The sequence below is a fragment of the Balaenoptera acutorostrata genome, chromosome 16 (genome assembly GCF_949987535.1).
Source record: "Balaenoptera acutorostrata chromosome 16, mBalAcu1.1, whole genome shotgun sequence".
Lineage (NCBI taxonomy): Eukaryota > Metazoa > Chordata > Mammalia > Artiodactyla > Balaenopteridae > Balaenoptera > Balaenoptera acutorostrata.
This window is the reverse complement of record NC_080079.1, coordinates 6,090,552-6,102,815: the sequence shown is the minus strand read 5'-3', so window position 1 is coordinate 6,102,815 and position 12,264 is coordinate 6,090,552. Positions and strand designations below refer to the sequence as shown.

Here is a 12,264-nt window from a genome sequence, read left to right as displayed (position 1 = left end):
TGCTATTCGGTGCGACCACAGTCTATCCCTCAAGGTAAAGGACGGGAGCTGATTCCTCACATGTTATTCCCATTTCTTCAACCAGGACTCATAATTTTCAGACCTGAGTCATAATACCACAGTTTCAAGTTACTAAAGAGTTCGCATTTATTGGGCACAAATGGTATTGAAATTTTAATCCTAGACATTTTACAGGTCCCCAAATACTTTTAAATCCACACCATTTTATCATCCTCAGTGTGGAAGTCTGCAGTTATATTCAGGTTACAAAAGGATTACTACTTGAGTATTAACTGTCTGACACAGCCTCTCTGGAAAATTCTCAAGCTGGTCACGAAGCATTTAAAACTCCCAGTTGTTGAGCGCCAAGGGACCAAGGATGAACCGAAAGTTGGGACTATGGCCAATGGCAGAAGGGATGAGCTGGGGCCGTCGGCCACATGGCGCTCTAGAGGGAGAGAGAGGACCATGGGCCGGGGGAGCAAGGAGAGGAGGGCTTGTGGTCTCAGGGCTGGGATGAGCTGAGTTTTCAGGGATGAACGTGTGTTGCAGAGATGAGGGTTCCAGCCGTGCAAGCGGAGGGGGCTGGCTCCAGGTGGTGACATCTGTGGACATTAGCGGAGGGCAGGATGGAGGTAAGAATGGCTGTCTGCACGGAATTCATCAGAAGTCTTTCCTGGCTGCAGAGGGGGCAGTCACTGATGGCACAGAGATCTTGAATAAATGAACTTCATCCAGTGGCTTGATTTCATGCCCTCCAATGTGCTCGCTCCAAGATGGTGCAGAGTCGTTACAAGCATGGGCTTTGGAGTAAGACACACCCCAGCATCACTACCAACCCGACCACGTATTAGCCATCGGTCCTGGTCCAGTCGTTGGCCCACTTATCTCTTCATTCACTCACTCACTCATTCGCCAACTATCTGTTAAGTGCTTGCCTTGTGATGGGCCCTGTAGACCCGATGTCTTCCATTCAAAAAGCCCATTCTTCCCGCTTCAGCCCAGGACACCCTCATGTCACCTGGAGCCAGCCCCCTCTGCCTACACTGTGAGGACCCTCATCTCTTAAATACAGCTTCGTCCCAGCACACTTGGTTCTCTCCATCCTGTGTGTCTAAGAGAGGGACACAGATCAAGCTGCCCTCGTGATTTGTATTATTATATTGGGAGAGAGACGGCTGAAGGAATAAGACCATTTCAGAGAGTAACCAGGACCCTGAAACAACAGGGCTACGGGGACACCCCATGCTGTCCTTGTAACTCTTCTGTAAATCTAAAATGATTTCAAAATAAAATTTAATGAGAAAAACAAGGTGGTGGTAGAGTGGGGGGGAGGGGCTACTTCTGATGCACAGGGAGGAGAGACCTTTATTTGTTGGGATGGGAAGCACAGAAATGAGACGTGAAGATGAGAACCTTCCAGCCCCATCCAGAGCCGTGGGAAGAACATGTCAGCAGAGGGTCAGCAAGTGCGTTCCTTTTCCATAAAACGAGGCAAAGGGCGGGGAGGCCTGAGGTAGATGATACATAGGAAGCGTGAAGAACACCAACTGGTTTCATCGGCATTGCTCTCTAAGGTTTGCCAAGCCCCGGGTCTCTTGCTCAGGACCCTCAGTGGGATTCCCATGTTGGAATTTACTGAAACAATGTGAGTTCTGATCCAGTTACACAGCTCCTGCAGAGCAGGACTAAGAGTGCCTGCCATTAACTGAACTTATCTTGAAAGAGTGCTGGTGTGTTGTTTGAATTGGATTAAGAAGGCTTTGAAATACCCACAATTATGGGGTGAAAATGGCAGATCCGTCTGAACTTTCCCCTCAGCCAGTGAAAACCATGCCACGTGCCAAGAGTTACCCTGGCTGACATGTTAATCTTCTGAAAAGTCAGGTAAAACTGTTCAGAAAGTGATTGCAAACATTTTCAAATTTCCTCTACATAAACAAACCAACTGGATTATAAGCTACTCCTGGCAGTTCTGTTAGCCTAAGTTTCCAATGCAAGTAGGTTGTTAAATTGAGTACTTAATCGCAAATCCAATTGCCCAAGGCTTGTTAAACCTAAAACCGGAGTCCTGTATCACCCACCACCCAGCCGCAGAAGACGCGAGGGTTTTCATGGTTATTCCAGCCACAATGCTCAAAGGCACGGAAGATTATCACCCAGGCCTCAGAGACCTAGAGAAAATGTCTTTGCATTTAACAGGACTCATTCAGAAGCGGCCTGTCTTAGAAGAAAGAGATGGTCCCATGAAATCCAGGTCTCTTGGTTGCATCACTAGCTTGCCTCTGCCAGCGGGGGAGCCGGGAGAGGCAGCAAGGCCACCTCCTTGACTTGGGGGAAGCTGGGCAGGGGACCTTCATGGGGTTTACTATTCGATAATCAAACTGAAGCTGCATGAACCAAATATAAAGAACATTCTTAGTCCCCTGGACCTTTATCCTCCAAGACTCCTAGGAGCAGAGAAAGACAGTTATTTACTCTCCTAAAGGCAAAATGTTCCAACCACTGAACATTTCCCTTTTCACCTACATATTCCAACGTCTTAATCAAAAGAAGTCCTTCGGGGCTGATTTTTCTTCCCCCCTCTAAGAGGCTTTATTTTCTAAATATTCCAAGGAGAATTGACAGGCAGACTGTGCCAGCACTTGGAGAGTGTTGTGCAACCTTTTAAAGAAATTGAATAACTATACTATTTGCTGAGTACAGTATTTATGATCTATCTACATGGATAATGAAGCCATCTCTCAGCTTTTTAATTGGTTGCACAATATCCTCCCAGCAGTATATGGAGTCAGAAGATGGTTTCTTATGAGCTTTGCTTATATATTTATACACTGGTATTTCTTTTAGATGATGCAAATAAAAATTTTATTTGTGCTGCATGGATAGACAGAATAAATTATACACAGCTGTGAGATATCAGAATGCATTTTATGGAGTGATCTTGTTGACAAACCATAAAAGCAGGCCACACATTCAAGCCCTAGAAACCCAGGGGAAAAAATATGACCTTAGAAAATATACAGTTTGCACACATTTTGTTTTTCCAAATATTTGGGCATCAACAAAACTCAGTTGACTAAATAAAAAATGTGAATGTCAATAGCTTATCTTGAGGAGGAACTTCCAGCTTTCTGTCTGTTGAGTAACCAGATACATGACTTGTCCTTTTGATAAAATGGCCAGTTTGCCTCAGTCTCATGGTGGAAAAAAAAGCATATTAGAATATTTGGGTTCCTACCACAATTATCGTCTGTGACAATCAGCTTTGCTTTCCCATGAGGTATGTGTGTGCCTTCTTTGCTTGTCTGAGTTTGTCATCTTCAGACCTGATTATGGCTGGTGAAAAAGGAAGTTATAGACCCAGTTCCTTAGGCAAGAATCTTTGCAGCCATGGCTTTTAAGGTCTTGGAAAAGCCAGCAATGAAGACACCCCCAAAAGTGACTTCAGATCCCCACTCCGTGTGAATCACCCAGAGCCTGGCTGCCCATGGAAGTCTTGCCTCGTTCCTGCTCCGGCCAAGCCTCCTTGGCCTAGCTTACTAAGGGAGGCCCAGACTACCCGAATGCCCACCTAAGGGCTTCAGCTCACCGGAGGTGAAGATGGACACGGAGTTCTGAGATCATGAACAATGAACACCTTGGAGCCACAAGATTTGGCTCTGGTCTTGACTCCTCTTTGATTTATTGCCCTCAGTCAAAGTATGCATCTGAGGTTCTGCCCTCTACAAAATGGGGACCACGTTCTCTCCCCCACTAATTCTCACAGGGTCAAGGAAGCTCAAATAAGTCAGTGCAGTCAAAGGGCTTTTGAAAAGCTTAACGCATAAGATCAGACTAGGATGTCAGAATCCAAGTTTCCAGACTCCTAGACAGTGGTTCTCCAACCAAACCATGCTAATAGTGTGAAGATGACAACTTCATATTCATCATTAGAAAATGTGGATATTTAGGTACTTGGCGGGTATCCATTCAAGCTGAGCAATGGGCCACTGGGGTAACAACCTCTGATAAGATTACTAGTCAAGACAAAACTTAAAACATCATGCCTGGAATTCTGGCTTTAAAGGGAAATCACTATCAATCCGTACATGAACCTAAGAGAGGAGAATTAATCTGAGGTACCAAAAGTAGGATTAAGATAAATATTCCTGGGCTTCCCTGGTGGCACAGTGGTTAAGAATCCACCTGCCAATGCAGGGGACATGGGTTTGTGCCCTGGTCTGGGAAGATCCCACGTGCCGCGGAGCAACTAAGCCCACGTGACACAACTACTGAGCCTGCGCTCTAGAGCCCGCAAGCCACAACTACTGAGCCCCCGTGCCACAACTAGTGAAGCCCACGTGCCTAGAGCCTGTGCTCCCCAACAAGAGAAGGCACCGCAATGAGAAGCCCGCGCACTGCAATGAAGAGTAGCCCCTGCTCACCGCAACTAGAGAAAAGCCCGTGCGCAGCAACAAAGACCCAATGCAGCCAAAAATAAATAAATAAATAAATTAATTAATTAATTAATTTTATTAAAAGATAAATATTCCTTAGAAAATCTAGCTGGGGGGAAAAAAATTGAGGCAACCATTATGAACTGCAAAAGAATCTAGGGACAAGGCCCTGGAAATGCATAAAGCATTTTTATTAGCTCCAAATATCTGAGCGCTAAAGAAAATCTTATAAAATTGACTGAGCAGCATCTTGGTTCAGAGAAATATGGTGGCAACATTCCCATAAAGGACAAATACATTTCCTTGTTCAGATTCCTATCTATAGTCTTATCCAAATAACAACGTCAATCTCTCATCTCATCTGCAGACTCCATGGGTGATAATTAGGGATGTGATTTTCATTTTTAATTTTTTAAAATTTTAATTTAATTTAATTTTTTTCTTTATTTTTGGCTGCGTTGGGTCTTTGTTGCTGTGCACAAGTCTTCTCTAGTTGTGGTAAGAGATGGCTACTCTTCATTGCAGTGCATGAGCTTCTCATTGCAGTGGCTTCTCTTGTTGTGGAGCGTGGGCTCTAGGCACGCGGGCTTCAGTAGTTGTGGCACGGGGGCTCAGTAGCTGTGGCTCATGGGCTCTAGAGCGCAGGCTCAGTAGTTGTGGCACATGGGCTTAGTTGCTCCGCGGCACATGAGATCTTCCCGGACCAGGGCTTGAACCCATGTCCCCTGCAGTGGCAGGCGGATTCTTAACCACTGTGCCACCAGGGAAGCCCAGGGGACGTGATTTTTAAATGGTATAGCTCGAGGATGTTTAAAAAGAACCATGGCAAAAGTTAATCTAAGAAAGAGTAATTTTACAGTGGAAAAACCTGAAAAACACTACATCACCCAGATGGTAAAGGTCAACATCAACAACCGTAGTCCTGTACTCTTCATAGGATATGATGAAAATGACGCTTTACCTCTGTGATCCTAATCCCTAAAAACCATAACCCCAATCTAATCTTGAGACAAATGCTAATACAGTGCATCCTACAATAGATTTGACCAGCACACCTCAAAACTATCAATGTCATCGAAATCGTCACAGCCAAGAGAAGCCTAAGGAGACATAATGACTAAACGTATTGTGGAATCCTGCCTGGGACTGAGGAATAGAAAAAGGACATTAGGTAAAAAGTAAGGAGACTGGAATAAAGTATGAACTGTAGTTTAAAATATTATGTCAATATCGGTTCACTAATTATAACAATTGTACAATACTCAGGTAAGATGTTAATAATAGGGGAAAACTGGTTATGGGGTGTAGAGGAACTTTCTATATTGTCTTCTCCATTTTCCTGTAAATATAAAACTATCCTTTAAAATAAAGTCTATTAATAATCATTTAAAGATCTAATCTGCATCTTGCAAGAAGACCGTCATTCTAGAGCAATTCAGTATCAAAAGGCTCAGAGATGAATGGCTGTTATCGCTCATGGCTCCAAATACCAGCAAACTGGAGTCTTTACCTTTCATCTCTCTTCTAACATTGTTATTTGTTCAGATGGAGGAAAGATGCAGTGACTGCCGTCAAGTGAAAAGCATAAAGCAATTGACAAAGTTTCCTAGAGTATAAGAAGGCAGAGGTATGTAAAAGTAGTTGATTCTTAGGCAGTAGAAAGGCCCCTCTAAGTACCTCCAGAGAAGTCTATGGAACACAGACATTTTTTTTTGGTTATTGGCTACAAGGCTCTGAAATGGTACAGAAATTAAAAGTTGGTTTAGTGCAAGATGGGAATAAAGACACAGATCTACTAGAGAATGGACTTGAGGATATGGGGAGGGGGAGGGGTGAGATGTGACAGGGTGAGAGAGTGGCATGGACATATATACACTACCAAATGTAAAATAGATAGCTAGTGGGAAGCAGCTGCATAGCACAGGGAGATCAGCTCGGTGCTTTGTGACCACCTAGACGGGTGGGATAGGGAGGGTGGGAGGGAGGGAGACGCAAGAGGGAGGAGATATGGGAACATATGTATAAATGATTCACTTTGTTATAAAGCAGAAACTAACACACCATTGTAAAGCAATTATACTTCAATAAAGATGTTTAAAAAAAAAAAGTTGGTTTAGGAAGGTGACACCAAGTGACAGTCACATAACTACTTTGATAAAAGTATGTTGAAACAGAACCAGATTTGCTCAGACCCTAAGATTGTAATTATCTACACCGGAAGGCTGAATTATCAAGACACAGCCTCATGTAAGGGAAGAAGCTGCAGTATTTTGAGTCAGAAGAGGCACTGTGCATCCCCCCACAGGCTACATGGACGCTCTTGGGCCAGTCTCCTGCCCTCCTTGATACGCAAATCCTTTACATGTCCAGGAAGGCTACCGACCAGTGTCTACCGCAAAGGGCTGGCAAGAGAGCCAAGTGACATCATGGATGCAAAGCATAGGTGGCTGTCACTTAGCTTAGTTTTTTGTTTGTTTTTTCAAATCAGTTTTTGGAAATAAATACACCAAAATGCTCTTGCAGGTTTTTTCCTGAGCGTTAGGGCTATGAATTCATTGTGTTTCTTCTTTATGTTTGCATGTAACTCTGATTTTTCTATAATCAGACATATTACTTTTACGATGAATAAAAAATTTTAAAAATCAATCATTTGGACTCATGATGACAAATCAACTGATTTATGATGTTTTACTTTCTTACCAGCTTTCCTGGCATCACAGATGCACAGCCCTGGGCATTTCTGAGGACACAGCCCATTTGGAAATAAACGCAATCAAGTACTATGGAACAATTACAATTTTGAAACGATGTTTTATATGTCATTTCAAAATTCAAAGAAAGCTAGTTACTTCTTCCCATTAATGTTTCAAATGGATTCCTATCCCAAGCACAAGTTGTCTCTACTACACATAGAAATAACTTTTCATGTCTAAAGTGTCTCCTATCTGTGGGGAGCAAAGTCATTTACAACATTAACTTATATTTTTATATTCCTTTGCTGGTCAGTGGAAGCTAATGCAAGTCCTATTTTATGAATGGTGAAACTAAATTACGAAGTTATATAGGTTATTTCTAATGTTTCCCAATAATACATGGCAGAATTAATGACAAAACCCAAGCCCTTTGCATTTCAAATGCAGTCATTCACTTTGTCCTTCATCACAGGGGCAAAGACATGCTGCAGGAATTCATCTGTAGTATTTTTGGGGGTGGAGGATGGGGGTCAGAATTTTCCAAAATTGACTTTGCAAGAAATAAGGTAAGGGAAAAATGGAACCAATTATTAAAATCTTACCCCAGGAGCAAATTTTGGAAGTGAACAGCAAAAGGGCAAAAATAGAAACTGGTTTATCCCATTCACTACTGTAAACCTACTAGATGGAATTAAACAACAATGATAGAGCAGTCATTTAGCATCTATGCTAAAGACCCCGTGCCATCTAGGGCAATCATATCCTCGCTGCACCATTGTCATTATCGACCACCTCCTGCTGAAATATACTCCCAACTCAGCAGCACTTAGTGACTCTGGTTTTCTTCCACTTCTTCAACCAGGGCTCTTCTCCACTCATACTCCTTTCCCCTGCCTCCCTTCCTCCTGGGGGGACTTGAACGTCTCCCAAGTCTCAGCTCTTGGAACTGATCTTCCCTCCCTACTCTTACTGTCCCTGAGAGAACTCATTAATTTTTAAACTGATGTTGCCCAAATCAATATTCTTCCATCTGGCCAATTCACCCAAGCGCAGTCTGTATTACAATAATCTGCTGGACACTAATTTCAATGTCTTGTCACCGTCATCACCTCAAACTCAGCCTGTTTAAAAACCAAAGGCTTCCCTCCATCCCCCAATCAGAAAACAAAACATCTTCCATCCTACATGTCTTTCCAGAGCCACCACCATTCACCATCACTCCTTAAGTCACATGGCTGGGTGACATCTTGGGCATGGTCTTTTTTTTTTATCTCCCACATTCAACAACTCCAGTTGGGTATTTTGTGCTTTGATTTTGCTTTCTTCTGTTTTCTAAAAACTCTACTTTCTAGCTGAATCCTTCTTTGTAGCCTCCTCACCTACAGGCTCCCCCTCCTCCAATCTTAAAGGAGAGGATACATTTGATAAGAACAAAAGTCTGCGGCGGGGTTTTCCATCAAGAGAACGTGAACACAAATGACATAAGGCAGTAGAGAGCTTAGTGTGTTCTAGAGGAGAAAGGGTCAGTATGGCTAAAATGGAGCGAGAAATGGGATGGACAGAGGTATGAGCAGAAGTATAGAGGGTAGATGAGGCCTAGAGCATGCTGGGCCTGCTAAGACAGTGCTTGGATTTTATTTGAGTACAGTTGAAAGGCATCATAGGATTTTATGCAGAGTAAATCTAATTCAGTTTGGAAAAATTCTCTGCCTGAGAATGGAGCGTGTGAAGACTGGAGAAGAATGGATAAATGAGAACTATTCATAGGGCAAAATGCAATGTTGAGCATAGATTCCATAACTAATAAACATTTCTAGATTACAGTGGTGAACACTAGTTAAGCAAGTGCTATGCACCAAACCGCATTCTAATCTATTATAAATTTCACCTGTTTAAACTTCACAACAGCCCTAGGATGTTTTTCCCCATTTAGTAGATGAAGAAACTGAGGCAGAGAGAAGAAACTCACCCATGTCCAAAAAACTGTGAAGCCAGGAAGTGAACCCAGACAGCCAAGTTCAAGGATCTGTGCTCCAGCCACACCATACAATAAACAAACAATCACTCTGGCCAGGAAACACTTGGAATAAAATTCACATTCCTTCCTGAGTCCTATAAGTTCTGGAACCTCGTGCCCTGAGAGCTTCATCTTGCCACCTCTGCTGTGACCACACTGATCACCCTTCTGACCCTTCATATGTCCAGCTATGTCCTATCTCATTGTCCTTTGCATTTGCTGTTCCCTCTCCTGAGAAGACCCTACTCTCAAACCTCTGCTCGCCCTCAAAGCTCATGATTTATGTCTCAGCTCAAATATTACCACCTCAGACGGGCTGCCCTAATTCATACCCTTCCTTCCATCAGAAGCTTCTCTCCAGCCCAACATCCTATTTTGTTCCTTTTATAGCACTTACTAGCATCCAAATTTGTTCATTTACCCTTTTGTTTCCTCCACCCCACCCCCAAATATAAAATGGCAAGTGGTAGGGGCCTTATTTGTCTAATTTACTGCTGTGTCCTCATACGCAGACAAGTAACTATTTAGTGAATTATTACCAAACAAATAAAAAGTTCACATGACCTTGGGGTCATAACAACATCAGGGAGGGGTCCCGAGGCATGGTTCTCCTCATGGAGGTTCTGACGGGTGACTGACCTTTAGCTCACCCAGCAACGTCTGGCTCCTTACAGGTTGATGCACAGAACCAAACCCACATGAGCCTTATTTATAAGCCAGAATTCCAACTTACTTATTTTTAATGAAAAAGAACTGGCAAGTCAACCAGAATCCTCATCTAAAGCATTTTGCTCATTATCATCCCAGCAGGAAACCTTCCTTGAAAAGCCAAATTAAGATCAGAACAAAGAACTAAGGGACTAGAATAGAAATTGTCATCATGGAAGCCTGACACTTCCTCCTCTACTCGAAGTGTGTACCTGCCATGCTAACCAAGGGAGCACTAAATCCCAGCAAGAATGCAGCTGCACACCAAGAGTATGAGCGCAGGCTGATTATTTTAACTTGAATGCCTTTTCTACAGACTTGGTGAGTTTCTGAAGGCTGGTTCTGCAACACTTATGAACTCATTATGTGCTTGACTCTCATATCACCATTTAGAAACACTTCATTTTCTTTATGAGAAAGATGCTCTAAGTTTTCACTCAGGGAAGAGCTTATAGACCTAAACCCCATGTGTGTTTATGAGAAAATATATTCAGAATTCCACAATGCAATACCACGGCCATATCCTCTACCTCCTGCCCCTGCTTCAGGAACTTCCCCTTCTCCACTTCTCCACCTGCTGGGAACTCAATTGTAGGGAGGCTGTGGCTTGGGCCAGATGGTGGGGAGGAACAGGGCAAGAGAGGGAGTCTTGGACTTGAAGGAGAGTGAGGATGGAGGTTGCTAAGTTAGGGAACACCTGCCTTAGTCCTAACGACCAAGGGGAAGGAAAGTGTGGCTATCAGGAGGCAGGTGCCGATACGATTTTTATGACTTTAATTTTCTAGTTATTGACTTTGCCCACTGAATTCGGGGGGCCCTAATTTAAATAGTCAAACAGGACACCCCAAATGATTATGATATAGGATTGGAGTCCTGAGCTCAGAGAGGTTTTAGTTCTATTTGATTTGACAAATATTGACTAGGCTTCTAGAATGAGCTAGGATGGTGTTTAATAATTTTGATTAGAAATATTTTTGTTCTCAGTTTGTTGAAACTGAACAAGGTGCTTACCTGTCTTTAAGTCTTTGCTTCACCTCACACAGATAAAGTCAAAAAAGTAAAGAAAACTGTTCAGTTTAAGAATTTTCCAGGACTGGTTCAAGATGGCGGAGTAGAAGGATGTGCGCTCACTCCCTCTTGCGAGAGCACTGGAATCACAACTAACTGCTGAACAAACATCAACAGGAAGACACTGGAACTCACCAAAAAAAGATACCCCACATCCAAAGACAAAGGAGAAGCCACAATGAGATGGTATGAGGGGCACAATCACAATAAAATCAAATCCCATAACTGCTGGGTGGGTGACTCGCAAACTGGAGAACACTTATACCACAGAAGTCCACCCACTGGAGTGAAGGTTCTAAGCCCCACGTCAGACTTTCCAATCTGGGGGTCTGGCAACGGGAGGAGGAATTCCCAGAGAATCAGACTTTGAAGGCTACCAGGATTTGACTGCAGGACTTCAACAGGACTGGAGGAAACAGAGACTCCACTCTTGGAGGGCACACACAAAGTAGTGTGTGCATCAAGACCCGGGGGAAGGAGCAGTGACCCCATGGGAGACTGAACCAGACCTACCTACTAATGTTGGAAGGTCTCCTGCAGAGGCGGGGGGTGGCTCTGGCTCACTGTGGGGAAAAGGACATTGGCAGCAGAAATTCTGGGAAGTACTCCCTGGCATGAGCCCTCCTGGAGTCCACCATTAGCCCCACCAAAGAGCCTGTAGGCTACAGTGCTGGGTCACTTCAGGCCAAATTAATAAGGAAACAGAAGCTTTAAATGACACAATAGATCAGATAGATTTAATTGATATTTATAGGACATTCCATCCAAAAACAGCAGGCTACACTTTCTTCTCAAGTGTGCATGGAACATTCTCCAGGATAGATCACATCTTGGGTCACAAATCAAGCCTCAGTAAATTTAAGAAAATTGAAATCATATCAAGCATCTCTTCCGACCAAAATGCTGTGAGATAAGAAATCAATTACAGGGAAAAAAACCCGTAAAAAACACAAACACATGGAGGCTAAACAATACGTTACTAAATAACCAAGAGATCACTGAAGAAATCAAAGAGGAAATCAAAAAATACCTAGAGACAAATGACAACAAAAACATGACAATCCAAAACCTATGGGATGCAGCAAAAGCAGTTCTAAGAGGGAAGGTTATAGCAATATAATCCTACCTCAAGAAACAAGAAAAATCACAAAGAAATAATCTAACCTTACACCTAAAGAAACTAGAGAAAGAAGAACAAACAAAACCCAAAGTTAGTAGAAGGAAAGAAATCATAAAGATCAGAGCAGAAATAAATGAAATAGAAACAAAGAAAACAATAGCAAAGATCAATAAAACTAAAAGCTGGTTCTTTGAGGAGATAAACAAAATTGATAAACCT

The 12,264-nt window shown here is 42.9% G+C and overlaps 1 protein-coding gene across 2 annotated transcripts in view; it reads right to left on the bottom strand.

The window, feature by feature from the left end:
• Positions 1–12,264, bottom strand: part of ADAM12 (ADAM metallopeptidase domain 12) — a 402,635-nt gene that overhangs the window by 343,575 nt on the left and 46,796 nt on the right. The gene's annotated exons all lie outside the window — the stretch shown is intronic.